Raw genomic sequence first — 17503 nt, forward strand, 5'->3', positions numbered from 1 at the left:
GTTGGGAGCCAACTGTAATAAGGCCAACTATCTGTTCTTGAGGCCTGACCATTCCAACTGTCTCCCTGGGGATGGTCTTATACCAGTTCTTTCCAAGGCTCCCTTGTGAGGACAGGTTCATGGCAAGTGGCCCTGGAAGGCATATCACAGTCCATGTTTTCCTAGAGAATTTATGTTTCCTCGAGTAGATGACTTTATAGATAAGCAGAACCCAGCAAACATTGTGGTCCTGTTCCCTCAGGTTCAAATCTGGGAACCTTTTAGCTCTCATCCATTAATTTTTCAATTTGTTTTGAATTAGTTTTGCTGTGATGTTTTCTGCTGACTTAATTAGCAGTTCTTGTGTCCTCAATTAAATGTTTTCTCATATCATTATACTATGTTCATCCCAACAGTGACCATTGACTGAGCATCCCCTCCATACCAGGCACCATGTTAACTGCTCTGATGAAGTGGTAGACAGAGGGACTGTCTACCTAATGAAGCATACATATTTGATGAGTTGCTCCCTTCCTAACCCCAACCCACTTCACCTCTTCAAAATTTCTCTTCTTTATATCTGAAATACCCCCTTGCCCCTTGATCTACATCCTGTGCTTCTAAAACTCAGTCCAGTAGTGAATTATTTGCCATTTAAATTCTGTATAACCCACATAACTTCAGCAAGTATTCCACTCATTCAATTCTCAGGAGCAATTCTAGTCCTGAAAAGCTTGGACTGGTATAAAATTGAAATTTATAATGCTTGTGTCTTGACTCATTCTAAACAGTTGGGATGGTTTTTTCCCCCAGGTGTATCATATAATTTCACAATATCTCCCAAGTTTGAGTTGTACCAAACTTAATGTATTTGGGATATTTTGGCACATAACTCAGTTTGCATAGAAGGCACAAAGACTAAAAATAAGGAAATAGACTTTGTAGTAGAAGATATCCAAGTATTCTTCATATGATTGTTCGAAAACAAACTCTTCAAACAAATTAAAAGTGTCTATTTCTGTATCTGCTTGCACTGAGAGGTCAATTAGTTGCTAGGTTAAGTAGAAAACTCTTTAGACTGCCCATTTCCCTACAACCTCTGGTCCAGAGTGTCTTGCTGACAAAATGTGCAATTCAAATTCTTCCAAATGATATCATCTTCCTAGACAGTATTGAGTAAGTTAGTGCTTTTTCCCTGACATTATGTTGAAATACCACTTCTTACAGTATATTTTTGAATGAAAAATATGTAAAAAATGTTTTCCAAAAAGTTGTATAACTTCAGCAGCCACAACGGTGAAGAATCATTAACCTTATACTTGTGTTTTGAGGTCTCCATATATTTTCATTGATTTAGATGTTCATCAGTGATTCTACAGTTTTGTATGCTACTTTTTCCAAGAATAGTTTCCCCTTTTCATTAGAATTATTTCAATATGAAAGGTTGATCAACAGGTGCAAAGTTAAAGTAGATAATAGAAAAATGCTTTTGCTCTGTTGCACAGTAGCATGAGTACAGCTAACAATAATGTATTATATAATCCAAAATTGCTAGAAGAGAGATTTTGAATGCTCTCATTACGAAGAGATGATGGGTGCACAAGGTGATTATGTATTCATATGTCTGTTGTTGTGTCAATTAGAAATATAGTAAATGAAAGGAATTTTTAAAATTAAATTTTCAAATTTTTGAAGAAGAAATACAATTGGATTTTTGCATATTGTTTTTGTACTCAGTATGTTAATTTTAATAAAGCATTCATTCTTTCAGTTTTTTTGTGAAGACAGTCATATCATCTGTAAATAAAGGAATTTTGTATTTTCATTTCCAGTTCTTATACCACTTACGTATCTTCTTGCGCTATTGTAATCCCTAGGGTTTTCTGTACAATTTTGAAAAAAGAAGGGATAATGGTTAATCTTGGCTTTTTTATGCAAAGAGAATGCTTTTAATTTTTTCATTATTAAAGACTATATTTGCTAAAGATTTTGCATACAATATCTTCAATAACTTAAGGAAGTTCTTTTCTATTCTTGATCTGTTGAGAGTTTTAAAAAATTATAAAATGGTGTGAATTTTGGATAAAAATAGGTGGTTTTCCTGAATTTATTGAGATGATTATGTAGTTTTTCTTCATTTGTCTGTTAATATAGTGATTTATAATCATTCAATTTCTAATGTTTAATTAATTTTAAATTACTGGATAAACTCTATATTGGTTATAATATACCTTTTTAATACAGTGTAGGATAAAATTTGCTAGAATTTTGCTTAGGAGTTTTGCAATTATGTTCATGAGTGAGATGAGTTAATTTTGTTTTTGTCAATTTTTGTCATTAAAGTTATATTTAGATCATTTAAAAACTTAGGGTCTTTCCCTTTTTTCTGGTATATCTGTATTACTCTGCTTCTCATCACTACAATTAAATACCTGAGATAATTAATTTATGAAGATAAAAGTTTGTTTTGGCTAATAGTTTTGGAAGTTCCATTCTATGATTGATTGGAATTATTTCTTTGGGCCTGTGGCAAAGCAGCATATCACTGTGGGAGTCCATGGTGAAGCAAAACACTCACCTCATGGCCAGGAAGCAAAGGAAGTGGAGGTGGGTCCACGGTCTCACAGCTGTCCCAAAGGGCTTGTGCCTGAAGGGCATGTACCTAATGACTTAAGACTTCTCACTAGGCCCCTCCTCTTAAAAGTCCCATTACCCTTCAGTAGCACCACCCTGGGTACAAAACTTTTAATACAAGGCTCCTGGGAATCAGAAATCCAAGCTGTTTTACCCAGTGGTCATCCTTCCAACCTGGCTCAGAAATCTTAATTTGGAATAGACATTGAGAAATGGTGTTTACACGAATGGGTGTATATTATGGATACATACAGAGATACATAGAGAAAGGAGTATTACCTTGCCCTTAGCACTTGCCAGTGAGAGTGCTGACAAATAGAAACCATTGGCCCTTCTTTGCACATGGAGAAAGCAAGGTACAGGAGATTTAAATGACTTGCTCCTGGTCATGTGCAGAGTCCTAGTTCCAGACTCAGGTACACAGGGAGAAGCCCAGTCTTGAGAGAGGCCATCCTCTTGTGCTTCTTGTCTTTTAGTTCCTGGCCCCTCCTGTGGCCCAGGGTCAGGACCCAAGAGCACAGCCAGCCACAGAACAAGGTGACAAAATCAGACCTAGTGCTTCCAGCCAGGACACTGACCCATGGTGTGAGGTCTGGTGTCAAAAGTTCAGATTCTCAAAGGGAATGAACCAAACACCCTTTTCATTTGGTATATCTGGTCTGGAAGCCTAAGGAGGGAACTGGAGAAGGCTCTGTATGGGTCATGGCACTAGCAGGTAACCGGAGTTCCACAGGAACATGGTCAATGCCAGCCAGCAGATACCCAACTACAAACATCTTCATCTTAACCCTCCTTTAGACCACCTCTGACAAGGTCTGATTTCTTCCATGTCCTTCCCCAGGTGAAGTCAAAACAAAATCACAAGACCAGAAAAACTGGAGTTCAAGAAGGCAAAAGAAAGTTCAGGCTTTCTTTAACAACCCTAGTTAAAGCTGGGGTTTAAAAAAAAAGAACAGAAATAATAGGAAACATTGAGGACTAAAAGGAACATTTTGGTCCAGGCGGCAAGAAGAGCACTGTGGTGTCCTTGGCTCTTTGGGGTAGTGTTGGCGGAGGAGTCCCTGGTTGGGCAATGGAGTCACCTATTTCCTGCTGCACCCACTGGGTGACCTGATCCCAGGGTTGGTACCACCCACAGCAGGGTCCATCCTTCTAGGGGCCTTGCAAGAGAATGCACTGCCTCCCTTTGGTCCCCAGGGATCCTCTGCCTACCTGGACCACACTAACGGGGCACATTTCTTTCCACATCAGGCAGTGGAGACAAGAAGGTGCCTCTTCCTTACCATCATGGCTACCACCTCTCCATGGACCTCATCCAGAGGCTAGGGATGAAGCCAGACCCGTAATGAGCTGGCAGCTGCAGCTTGTCCAGACATCTGAATCTGAGAAGACTTGAGGGCAGACAGGAAACCTAGAGCAGACATGGAAGCTATGGTTCACCTGGAGCCTCTTGGACATTGCTCATTCACTGGGCAGATCTCTACTGAGTGAGTAAAGGAATATGTGAGTGGGCAGGATTAGAGGGTGAACAGTTATCACTCACACATCTCCCAAACTCTAGCCTGAGCAGGAACCTAGCAGTCCTTTCAAGGTGGCTTGAAAACTAGGTGTAGGTGACAGAGAAAATTAGGTCCAGGAGACTAGAGTGGCCCTGGGAAACAAGAGGCAGGAATGGGGCTTGGGGACATGGTAGTTTGTGTGTAAATAAGTGACATCTTCTTGGGACTTCTCAGCAGACAGTAGGGTCTTGGGAAAATATTTTCAATGGAGAGGGTGGGGAGAGCCATTTTAAATCTCAGGCAGGAAGACTCCATAAGAAGATGATTGTAAAAAAAAAAAAAATACTTAAGCGATTCCTAGGCTGAGAAAGGAAGCTACCATTACCAAAGGGCCCAAAGGAAAGCATGCAGTGAACTGGGACAGTAGGAAAAGAAAACAAAAGAAGGGGCTGGGGATTTAGCTCAGTGACACCGTGCCTGCCTTGCAAGCACAAGGTCCTGAGTTTGATCCCTGATACAAGAAGAGAGAGAGAGAGAGAGAGAGAGAGAGAGAGAGAGAGAGAGAGAGAGAGAGAGAGAGAGAGAGAGAGAGCAATCAGCACTGGAAAAATAATGACATGACAGACAGGGTTTAATAAATAAATACCTTCCAATAATCACTGTCACTGTCAACTGTCTTAACTTACCAATCAAAAGATACAAACTGGAAGATTGGATAAAAAATGAAATCCAACCATATATTGCCCCCAAGAGACACCCTTTATCCAAAGAGTGGCATATGGACCAAAAATGAAAGGATGGAAATTTTTATTCCATGCAACTGGAGCCCCAAGGCAAGCAGGTTTATTATTTTCAGACACAGCAGACTTCAAACCAAAGCTGGTCAGAAGAAACAAATATGGCCACTATATATTGGTAATGGGAACAATTCAACAAGAAGAGATGAAATTTGTAAGTATATATGCACCACATATTGGTGCACCCAACTTCATAAAAGAAAAAGCAATGGACATAAAGGACAGATAGACACCAATACAAGTATAGCAGGGAATGTCAACATTTTACTCACAAACACAGAAGTCACCTAAACAAAAAATAAACACAGGAATATCAGAGTTAAACCACACCATTGAACAAATGGACTTTAGCAGATGGACTTTCATCCAACTGCAATAGAACACATTTTTCTCGGCAGCACATGGAAATTTTTTTCTAAGGTAGAACATATCTTTGCCATAAAACATGCTTAAATAAATACAAAAATTTGAAATAATGCCCTAATAGTGGATCATACTGGAATGAAGCTGGAAATCAACAGCAGAAAGAAACCACAGAAACACTGAAAACACACGGAGTTTTAATAGTACATTACCGAATAATCAGTGGATCACAAAGGTAATCAAAGGAGAAATTAAAAAGTTCCTAGAACCAAATGACAATATGAGCACAATATACTAAAACCTCTGGAACACAATGAAAACAGTCTTAAGATGGAAGTTTATAGCTGTAAATAAACACATTAAAAAGAATAGAGCAAGCTGAAACAGATAATCTAATGATGTAACTGAAAACAAAAACAATCCAAATCTGAAGCTAGTACAGGGAAAGAAATTATAAAGATCAGAAAGAAAATTAATAAAATTGAGATGAAAACAGTACAAATCATCAGTAAATCAAAAAACTGGTTCTTTGAAATGATAAACAAGATTGATACATCCTGAGCCAAACTTACAGAAAGAATGCAATTAAAAATGAAAAAGGTGAAATCAGAAGGAACACTGCCAAAATCCAGGGGGTCATGAGAAACTACTTTGAAAACTTATAATTGAATAATTCAGAGAACCTAGGAGAAATTCCTAGACATATAGAAATTACCCAAACTGAACCAAATAACACAAAAACCTTGAATAGACCAATAAAAGACAATGAAGTAGAAGCAGTAATAAAAACTCTAGCAATTAATAAGAGCCCAGGATCATGATAGATTCACTTCAGAATTCTAAAAGAACTTCAGGGAAGATCTAATGCTTTTCAAACTCTTCTATGAAATTAAAAGAGAAAGAGCTCTGACAAACTCATTCTGGAAGCTAACATTACTGTAATGCCAAAACCAAACGAGGACTTAAGAAAGGAAAACAACAGGCTAATCTCCTCAATGAATATAGATGCAATAATTCTCAACAAGATACTGGCAAACAGAATGCAACAAATCATTTATGCAAAAAGATTAGACATCATGACTCAGTTGGCTTCATCCTAGGGATGCAAAGATAGTTCTGCATAAGAATAAATAAACATAATACATCACACAAACAGAAGAAAGGGCAAAAATCACATTATCATCTCCATAGATGTAGAAAAAGCCTTTGATAAAACTGAATTAATAATTGGTGATGAAAAATCCAGATGAAAATAGGAGTTTATGTCAAACTGTTAAAATCTACTTATGACAAATCCCCTGCCAACATGATACCGGTATTAAGTGGGGAAACCTAAAAGATTCCCACTAAAGTCAGAAGCAAGACAAGGATGTTCACTATCCCCACTCCTTTTTTTTCCCCATTAAGTTTATTGGTACATTTTAGGTATAAAATACAGTTACATTCATCATTGGGATCTTGTACCATTACATGTGTATCTTGGTTCTTATTTTTCCCCCTTCCCCTGCCCCCCCCTTCACCCCCTCCACCCTTCCCTATTTGCAAAGACTTTGTTTCCATTTTTTTCCTTTTCTCATATTTTTTCTTTTTCATTTTCCTTTCCCTTACCCCTCCCACTTCCCCTGCTCCTTTAGACCTTTACTTCCTATTACACAATATCAATTATACATTTTTAAAATTATAATATTGAGATCTAGGAGACATTACCACAGATTTTACAGAATTTAAAAGGATATAGAAAGCATATTTCAAAAATCTGTTTTGAAATAAATTTGACAACTTCTAAGAAGTACCTTGGAAGACAAATTAATGAAACTAACTCTGGAGGAAATATAAAATTTGAATAGCTCCTATTAAAGAAAGTATATTCCTAGCTTGAAAACCTACCTATATGACAACAGCAGGTTCATATACATTTGAACTGATAAATTATATCAAACAATTAAAGCAGTAAAAAGAAGGAACACTTCTCACCTCATTTTAGGAACTCAACATTGTGCTAATCCTAAAACTGGATAAAGATAATAGAAGAAAAAAGTATGAACATAGGTAGAAATTTGTTTAACAAAACAAACTAATAGAAGTCAGATCTGGCAGTATGTAGAAAGTGGTTTTGTTATAGGGATGCAGTGTTGGTTCAGCATTGGAAGATCCACCCCCAAAAGTCATCATTTTAACAAGAGGAAAGGAAAAAGCCATATGATCCTGCCACTAGTTAGAGAAAAACTATTGGACTAAATTCCACAGGTGTTCACGGTAAAAGCTATCAGGAGACTAGAAGTAGAACAGAACCTTCTCAACAGATTAAAGACATGTACTCCATACTTCCAGTGAGAACACCTTATATGAATGGAGAAGATACAATGCTTTCTCCTTAAGGTGGGGAACAAGGGCAGATATGCTTACTCTTTATCTGTCCATTAAACTTTGAAACCTAGGCCCCACCAAAATAGTCTGGCAATAAAATGACCCAATTAGGATAGGACTGGCAAGGTAGAAGCAAAATCTTTTTATGTAGATGAAATGATCATCTACAGAGAAAATACTAAGAAATCTCTAGGAGCCCCTAGAACTTGTATTTGAATTTAGCAGGATTAGAAAACACAAGGTATATATAAAAATTCAGGTCTGTGTATACTTGCTATAAGTGAAGAATTGGATATTGAAATTTAAAAGTTATATAGGAGTACAAAGGAACTAGAAAAGTTAAAAAACAAAAAACACACACACAAACAAACAAACAAAAAACAGTGTTGGAAGACACGTAGTACCTAATTTTAAGACTTCTTCTAAAGCTACAATAATCAAGGCAGTGTTGGTGTAAGGAAAGACATATAGATCATTTGAATAAAACAGAGAATCTAGAAATAGAACCACACATATATAGTCCACTGAGTTTTGAAAGATTTTTTAACATTAGCATTTTATAGAATATAAACTCAATTCAAGAGCCGAGGAAGAGAAAGTATTTTCAGCAAATGGCACTAGAACACCTGGTATCCGTATATAAAAAATTAACCTCAACCCTTTATTTCCATACATGAAAATAACTTGAAGGGATGTATGGACCTAAATATGAAAGCCTAAAAGTATAAAACTTTAAGAAGAAATTATAAGGGAAAATATTTATGAATTTAGGGTAGGCAAGAACTACCTAGGATACAAAAAACATGATGTATAAAATAAACAAATTGATAAATGAGCTTCCATCAAAATTTAGAACTTTAAATGACATCATTAAAATGAAAAGTAGTCCTTAAACAGACCATATTTACAATGCATATAACCTATGACCAGAATATATGAAGAATTAGAGCTCATTAATAGACAACCCAATTAAAATGTAGACATAAGAAGATGATAAATAGCCAGTACAGCACAAGGAAAGGTGTGCAACTCTAGAATCCGAAAAATACTAATCAGTAGAATGACAAGATTGAATTATACACTCATTAGGGAGATGAAGTTAAAAGTTTTAAAAGCCTTGTCATGACTTTTTCTTTTTATTGGATTTTCCCCCTTTGCATTTAATTTGTCATGCCCAGTGGATTCATTCTGCTGGGTTTCCTGGGGTTGTGATCCTCATAGTCTTTTCCTAGGGTATTGTCTAAAATTTTTTAGAGTGCTGGTTTGGTATTCATGAAGTTCCTGAGGTGCTCTTTATCATGAAAGTATCTTATTTCTCCATCAATTTTGAAAGATAGTTTTGCAGGGTACATCAATCTGGGTTGGAGGCTGTTTTCCTTTAGGGCTTGAAATATATCACTCCAAGCTCTTCTTGCCTTAAGGGTTTGCATTGAGAAGTCTGCTATGATTCTGATGGGCTTTCCTTTGTTTGTGATTTGTTTCTTTTCTCTCACTGCTTGTAGAATTTTGTTTTTCTGTTGGGTTTCTGGAATACTAACTATTATATGCCTATGTGTAGATTTTTTTGATCAAGGCTATTTGGAGTTCTATATGCCTCACTTATCTGTATGTCAAATTCTTTTCCCCTGTTTGAGAAGTTTTCTGCCATCACTTCTGTGAACAGTTTTTTTTATGTCATCTGCACTCTCTCCTGTTTCTTCATTGACTCCAATCAGTCTTATGTTATTCTTCTTTGCATCATCTAGCAGCTACTGGATTGATTTCTTGTGTTCCCTTACAATTTTAAAGCAATTTTTCTTTTCCTGGTCACTAATTGTAATCTTATCTTCTATATCTGATATTCTATCCTCACATTGGTTCATCCAGCTGTGCAGACTTTTGATGGAGTTTTTAATCTCTGGGAAATCTGTTTGCATCTGTTTTATGGATTCCATTTGGTTCCTATGTTGGGATTCCATCATGTTCCTCAGATCCTCTATTTTTTATCTGTGTCCTCTCTGGATTTATTAATCATGTCTTTCACCATGAGCACAATCTTTGCTGTTATCTGAGTAATTATTTCTGATTTCATTTTTCCCAGATCTTCTTTTGTTGCCGGTCCAGAGAGTCCAGGTGGTTGAGTATCAGATTGTTCCATCTCATTTCCCTTTGGGGTTGCTGTAGGTGATCTGAAAGTCTGTTTTTGAGGCTTGTTTACGTGTCTTCTAATTTCCACGGGTGGGGGGTGCTTCTGCCACCCATGGGGCTCAGCTTCTCTGTCCTAGGAATGTGGGATGACAGTGGGGGAGCTTCCTTCCAGGTGCTGGGACCGGCCCACCCTCTCTGACCTCACTAGCCTCACTCCTGTTCAATATAGTACTCAAAACATCAGCCAGAGTAATCTGACAAGAGAAAGAAATGAAAGAGATACATATAGGAAAAGAAGTCAAACTATCCTTATTTGCATATGGAATGACCCTTTCCATAGGACCCTGCCAAAACCACCAAAAGCTTGTTAGAACTAATTTACACATTCAGCAAACTAACAGGATACAAGATAAATACACTAAAATCAGTGTTTCTGTGTGTCAAAAATGAACCCACTGAGAAAGAAATCAGGAACACAAGCCCATTCATAATAGCTTCAAAAGGTTAAATTCTTAAGAATAAACCTGACCAAGGAAGTGAAAGACCTCTATAATAAAAACAATAGTATTCTGAAAAGAGACATTTGAAGAGGATATCAGAAAATGGAAATATAACCTCTTCCTGGATAGGCAGAACCAATATTGTCAAAAAGGTCATATTTCCAAGACAGATGTATAGATTTAATGCAATACTAAAATATAGTTCTTCACAGAACTATAAAAATCAATCTTAAAATTTATATGGTGGTAGAATGATAGGCTATTCAACAAATGGCACTGGGAAATCTGGCTATCTGTTTGCAGAAGATTGAAGCTAGACCCACATCTCTCACCATGTACTAAATTAAAATCAAAATGGATAAAAAATCTAAACATTCAAACAGAAACATTGAACCTACTGGAAGACAAAATAGGTAAAACACTTGAAATCATAGGAGTAGGCAAGGACTTTCTAAATAGAACTCCAAGTGCATAAGAAATAATAGCAAGAATCAACAAATGGGATTACATCAAATTAAAAGGTTTCTGCACAGCAAAGAAGTCAATTAATAGAATGAAGAAACAACCTACAGAATGGAAAATTTTTTCTAGCTATTTCTCAGACAGAGGACTAATATCTAGAATATATTAAGAACTCAAAAAGAATTAGATCACCTAGAATGAAAGTACGAATCAAGAAATGGGCAAGTGAAATGAACACTTCTAAGAAGAAGAAGAAGGAGAAGAGGAAGTAAAAATGGCAACAAACATATGAAAAAATGTTCAATGTTGTACCCAGTGAGAGAGAACCAACCAGAGACCGATATTAAATCCACACAGGAGTTTATTACTGGCTGGGACCTGAGCTGAGCATTGGACTCGAGCCTCGACTGGGGGTTGACAAACATGTTTTATACAGCTTTGAGGCCAACAGTTCCTAGGCCCCCTGTGGGATAGAACTAGTAAAGCAAGCAAAAGGTACAGAAGCAGAATGTCCTGCTGTTAGAACATTTGTAAAACAATAGTTGATTAATTGTTGTTTCTAAGAGACTCTCTAAGGGGAGGAGGTTTCTAAGCTTCCTCCTTCTGAGTTCCTCTAAAGGGCAGGCAGGTGGGTCAAGCAGCAATATGGAGTCTGTCTTGCTAACAAGGGTCCTTCATTCAACATCTGTGGCCATTAGAGAAACACATTAAAACAATGTTAAGATTGCATCTCACACCAGAAAGAGTGACAATTATCAAGAATTCAATAACAAATGTTGGCATAACTGCAGTGAAAAAGGAACCCTCCTGCATTGTTGTTGGGAATGTAAACTAGTATACTATTATGGAAATCAGTATGGAGATTTGTCAAAGAATTAAAATTAGAAATTCCATATGACTGATTTATTCCTTTTCTAGGTATCTTTCCCAAAGAGCTAAGACATGCATACCAATGTTTATAGCAGACCAATTCATAATAGCAAATCCTGGAAGCACCTTATATGCCCATCAATAGACAAATGGATAAAGATAATGTGGTATCTATACATAATAGAACACTACTCAGCTTTGAAAAAGTATAAATTCAAGACATTTGTAGGAAAATGAATGCACTGGCAAAATATAATGCTGAGTGAAATAAATCAGGCACACAAGCTTAAATATCATATAGTATCTCTCATTTGAGTGAGGCAAAGTACAAAAAAAAGACCATAATAAAGAATGGATAGAAGAAAACAAGGAAGTAGATCTTTTTGAAATGCAAAGGGGTCCAGGAGACTGAAGGCAAGGAGAGAGGGGAAAGGGAGAGAGAAATAAGAAGAACTATGATATGGCATAGACAGGAACCCTGTAACCTTAATGAATGTAAACATTATATGTCATAAACATGATCTAAGAATAATAACAACAAGATGAAAGTGGGGAAAGGGGATTTCAAGGTGGAATGAGGGAAGAGGGTGGGAATGGGAAAGGGATTACAAAAATAAACAAGCAGTACCTGAAGATCAACCCAGGAATTAAACCAAAAACATCAAGAACAAAAAATAAAAATGAGAAGACACCTAAACAAGACCCAAACCCAGACTTCCAGCTCAACAAAGGCAAATCTACGGGGCAATGAAGGTGGAACATCCTGAAAGCCAAAGACATAGTCTCTCTGAACTAATAACAAAGGAACAAAATGAAACAAATGAATGAGACTCTAGAAAAATTCAAAGAAGAAATAATTTCCCAGATAACTACAGAGATGGAAACCAAAATGAAAGACGTGCTCAGAGACTCTAGAACAGAAACAGACAAAAAAAATAGAGGAGCTCAGGACATGATGGAAAACACAAATGCCCAGCACAGGAAAGAAATGGAATCCATGAAGCTAATTCAAACAGATATCCAGGAGACTAAAAACTCCACTGAAAGTATACACAGTGGAATGAGCCAGTGTGAAGACAGAATATCAGGTATAGAAGCCAGGATTGTGGTTAGCCACCATGAAAAGAGAGATTTTTAAAAAATAGCAAGGGACTATAAGAAATCAATCCAACAGCTGCCAGATGATGCAAAGAAGAATAACATAAGATTGATTGGAGACAATGAAAAAGATAGTGCAAATGACATAAAAAAATTGTCCATGGAGGTAATGGCAGAAAACTTCCCAAGCAGGGGAATTTGACATATAGAAAAGTGAGGCATATAGGACTTCAAGTAGCCTTGATAAAAAAATATGCACCTAGGCATATAATAGTCAAGATTCCAGAAATCCAACAGAAGAACAAAATATTAAATGCAATGAGAGAGAGAGAGAGAGAGAGATAAAACCAAATTACATACAAAGGAAAGCCCATCAGAATCACAGCAGACTTCCCAACACAAACCCTCAAGTCAAGAAGAGCCTGGAGTGAAATATTTTAAGCTCTAAAAGAAAATAGCCTCCAACCCAGATCAATGTATCCTGCAAAACTATCTTTCAAAATTGATGGAGAAATAAGATACTTTCACAACAAAAAATATTTGAGGAACTAAATGAATACTAAAGCAGCACTATAAAAAATTCTAAACAATTCCAAGAAAAGACAAGGAGGATTACAACTCCATGAATCCCAATAGAATGAAGCCATCAGGGAAGGCAAGAAATTAAATGGAAAGGGTTGGGGGGAAGAATGAACAACAGGAAAATACCAGGACAATGATAAGTCAACACATATCAGTTATAACCACTAATGTAAATGGTCTCAATTCACCAGTCAAAAGAAATGGACTGGCAGAATGGATCAAGAAGCAATATCCTACAATATGCTGCATACAAGAAACACATTTAATGCCAAAAGAAATTCACAGACCGAAAGTTAAAGGATGAAAAACAATAGTCCATGTGACAGGAACCTAGAAGAAAGCTTGGGTAGCTATCCTATTTGCAGACAAAGTGGATTTCACACCAAAAGTAATTAAGAGAGACAAAGAAGGTTACTACACCCTTGTAAAGGGAACAATCCGAAAGGAAGAGATGACAATCATAAATATATATTCACCAAATACTACTGCACCCAACTATGTAAAACAAATATTAACAGACAGGAAAAATCAAATTAGCACTAATACAATAGTAGTGGGAGACCTGAATACACCAGCGTCACAAATAAACAGATCAACAAGACAAAAATAAACAACAAAATACTAGAACTCAACCAAACTTTTGAACAAATGGACTTGCTATATGTCTACAGAGTGTTCCACCCCACAAAATCAAAATACACATTCTTTTCAGCTGCACACAGGTCATTCTCCAAAATAGACCACATGCTAGCTTACAGAACATGTTTAAATAAATGCAAAATAATTGACGTGATACCCTGCGTATTGTCAAACTATAGCACAATGAAATTGGAGATCAATAGCAAAAGAAACCACAAGAACTCCATAAACACATGGAAACTGAATAACACCCTCCTGAACAACCAATGGGCCACAGAGGAAATTAAAGAAGAAATCAGACAGTTTCTATGATTAAATGACAATGTCAATACAACATATTGGAATCTATGGAAAGCAGTCTTATGAGGGAAATTCATAGCAGTGAATACTCATATTAGGAAAACAGAGTGAGTTCAAATAAACAACCTAATCCTGAACCTCAAACTTCTAGTAAAAGAACAGCAAGACAAACCTAAACCTTGTACATGGGAGGAAATTATAAAGGCTATAGCAGAAATTAATGCAATGGAAACTAAAAGAACAATACAAAAAAATCAGTGAAGCAAAGAGTTGGTTTTCTAAAGAATAAACAAAATTGACAAACCCTTAGCCAACCTTATCAAAAAAAGAAACAAAAGGCCCAAATCATGCAATTAGGAATGAAAAGGGTGAAATTACAACAGACCCAGCAGCAACCCAGAGGGTCATCAATACCTACTTTGAGAATCTGTACTCCAATAAGATGGAAAACACAGAAGAAATAGACAGATTTCTAGATACACACGAATTACCAAAGTTGAACCAAGAAGATATAAAAATTCTAAACAACCCAATATCAATCCACAAAATTGAAAATATAATTAAAAACTTACCAACAAAGAAAAGCCTGGGTCCTGATGGCTTTACTGCTGAATTCTAGAAGACAAAGAGAAATACTATTGGCACTACCATTTAAACTCTTCAAAGAAATTGAAAGGGAAGCAGTGCTCCCAAATTTGATCCTGAAAGCAAGCATCACCTTGATCCCAAAAGCAGAGAAAGACCCAGCTGAAAAAAAGAACTATAGGCCATTCTCACTAATGAGCATAGATGCAAAAACCATGAGTAAAGTACTGGCAAACAGAATGCAGAAGATCATTAAGAAGATCATACACCCTGACCAAGTGGGATTCATCCCAGGAGTGCAGAGATGGTTCAACATATGCAAATCAATAAATGTAATACATTATATTAATAGATCCAAGGACAAAAACTGTATGATCACCTCAACTGATGCAGAAAAAGCATTTGACAAAATCCAACACCCCTTCATGATAAAAACCCTACAGAACTGCCGTTCACAATAGAAACCTCATAGAGATGTGGTGTACAAATCTGTAACGCAGAGAGGCAGACTCTGGAGTCACTACTGTTTTACATTATTCCTGGAGTGAAATTGATTGCCACACCAGGGCAGTTCTAGCAAGTTTCTCTGAGAAGTAACTGCACTTTATGTCATCCCCTTCCTTTGACTTCTATGGGGGAAAAAAAAAGCCCCAGGGAAAATGTTGGAGTGAAAACTTCAGTTCAAACTGCAGAAGCATTCTGAAAAGTGTATTTGGCTTCTATATATAAAGTTGTTCTTTGAACAAAGTTTACAGCTATTGTGAAGGGCAGTTTGGCCTAGAAAGTGCCATCCAGTTCTGTTGCAAAGAAAGGGCTTGGAAAGCTGTAAGCTTTGTAAACTTCCTATTTCACATTATCTGTTATACCTTTTAATCCTTATTTACACTTTCAGTTTCTCACACTAGAGAAACTATTCGGTATTTACACGTGTGTCCTATTTATTTCACTTAAGAGTATTGCCTCAATGTGCATCCATTTAGGTATAAATGACTCTAGTTTATCATTCTTTATGGCTGAGTAGTACTCCATTTTAGAAAAAAATCCACATCTTCTTTATCCAGTCACCAGGTGATGGGTATTTGGGCTGTTTCCAAGACTTAGCTATTACAAACTGTTCCTCTATAAAAATGGGTGTGCATATATCACTGTGGTATGATGCTTTTAATTCTTTTGGGAAGATACCCAGTAGGGAAATAGCTGGGTCAAATGGGACCTCTAATCCTAGTTTTTTGAGGAATCTCCTCAACAGTGTTTACTGTTTTCTGTAGCTGTAGCGTCAGAGGCTGTAGTGTCAGAGGCTAAAATTTTTCTTTTTTTTTATATTCTTTTATTGCTACATTTTAGGTATACAATATAATGACATTCACCATTGGAAATTTCCACCTTTACATAGTCTCTCTTGGTTCTTATTTTTTCCCCCTTCCCCTGACCTCCCTTCAACCCCTCCATCACTCCCTATTTACAGAGACTTTGTTTCCTTTTTTTTCATTTTCTCATATTCCATTCCCTTCTTTTCTTTCCCCTACCCCTTCCTCTCTGCCCCTTTTCTTCCTATTTCACATTCTCTATCATATCTTTTAGTCCTTATTTACACTTTCAGCTTCTCACACTAGAGAAACTATTCGGTATTTACACACGTGTGTCCTATTTATTTCACTTAAGAGTATTGCCTCAATGTGCATCCATAAAATTTTTCTTTAGTGTTCATATTTTTTTCTTCTCTATTTTCTTTTGGTTTTCCTAGACATTTCTTTCTTTTTTTAAAAAAATCATTGTTTATTGGTATGTTTTAGATATACAGTATGGTGACATTCATCATTGGTTATTTGTGCCTTTACATGATATATCTTGGTTCTTATTTTTCCCCCTATTCCCCTTCCCTCCCTTCTACCCCTTCAGCCCTCCCTATTTATAAAAAACTTTGTTTCTATTTTTTCCCTCTTTTATGTATTTTTTTTTGTTTCTTTTCTTTCTTTTCCCCTACCTTTCCCATTTCCCCTTCCCCTTTGGATATTTTCTTCTTATTTCACATTATCTATTATACATTTTGATCCTCATTTACACTTTCAGTTTCTCACACCAGAGAAACTATTTGGTATTTATACATATGTGTCCTATTTATTCACTCAAGAATATAGACATTTCCTTCTTAAGTAAGGTCTGAGGCTTTTGATTCTTTTAGCTTCAGTCCCTTAAAACCCTCCAGCCCTACTGATGTGGTGGTAAAACATGGAGGAGCATTTTATAACCCATGGTGGGGTCTTAATCTTATAGTGAGCCTGTGTCCCTGGATTGTGACTTTCAAAAATATATTCTCAGCATTTTTTTCCCTGCTTAGCTGAGACAAGAAGGAAGCTGAGAGGTTGCAGTTGGCTATTTTATTTCTGCTAGGTTGGTTAGGCCCTGGTTAAACAGTTTCCCTGGAGTGTACGCTGCTAGGGAGAATAAAGTTTCTGGGTTTCTTTCACAATGGTCACTTTCCTGCTCCTCCTGCTCATCTTTACCCTGAAAACCTAGTGGTCTGAATCATTTGCAGGTAAAACTTAGAAACCTATAGAGGCTCCCCTAAAGATGGGTCTCCAGAGTATGTAGCTCTTGAGGTAACCCATACTCAGTCTCCAGCAATTAATCAATTATCCTTGAAATGTTATTATCAGGCTTCAGCTCCAGTTTCTGCTCCCCACAAGCTAAGATTCTGTTT

This window comes from Heterocephalus glaber, unplaced genomic scaffold (assembly GCF_053883595.1).
Source record: "Heterocephalus glaber isolate CG9 unplaced genomic scaffold, H.glaber_assembly_v1.0 deba00001733, whole genome shotgun sequence".
Classification (NCBI taxonomy): Eukaryota; Metazoa; Chordata; class Mammalia; order Rodentia; family Bathyergidae; genus Heterocephalus; species Heterocephalus glaber.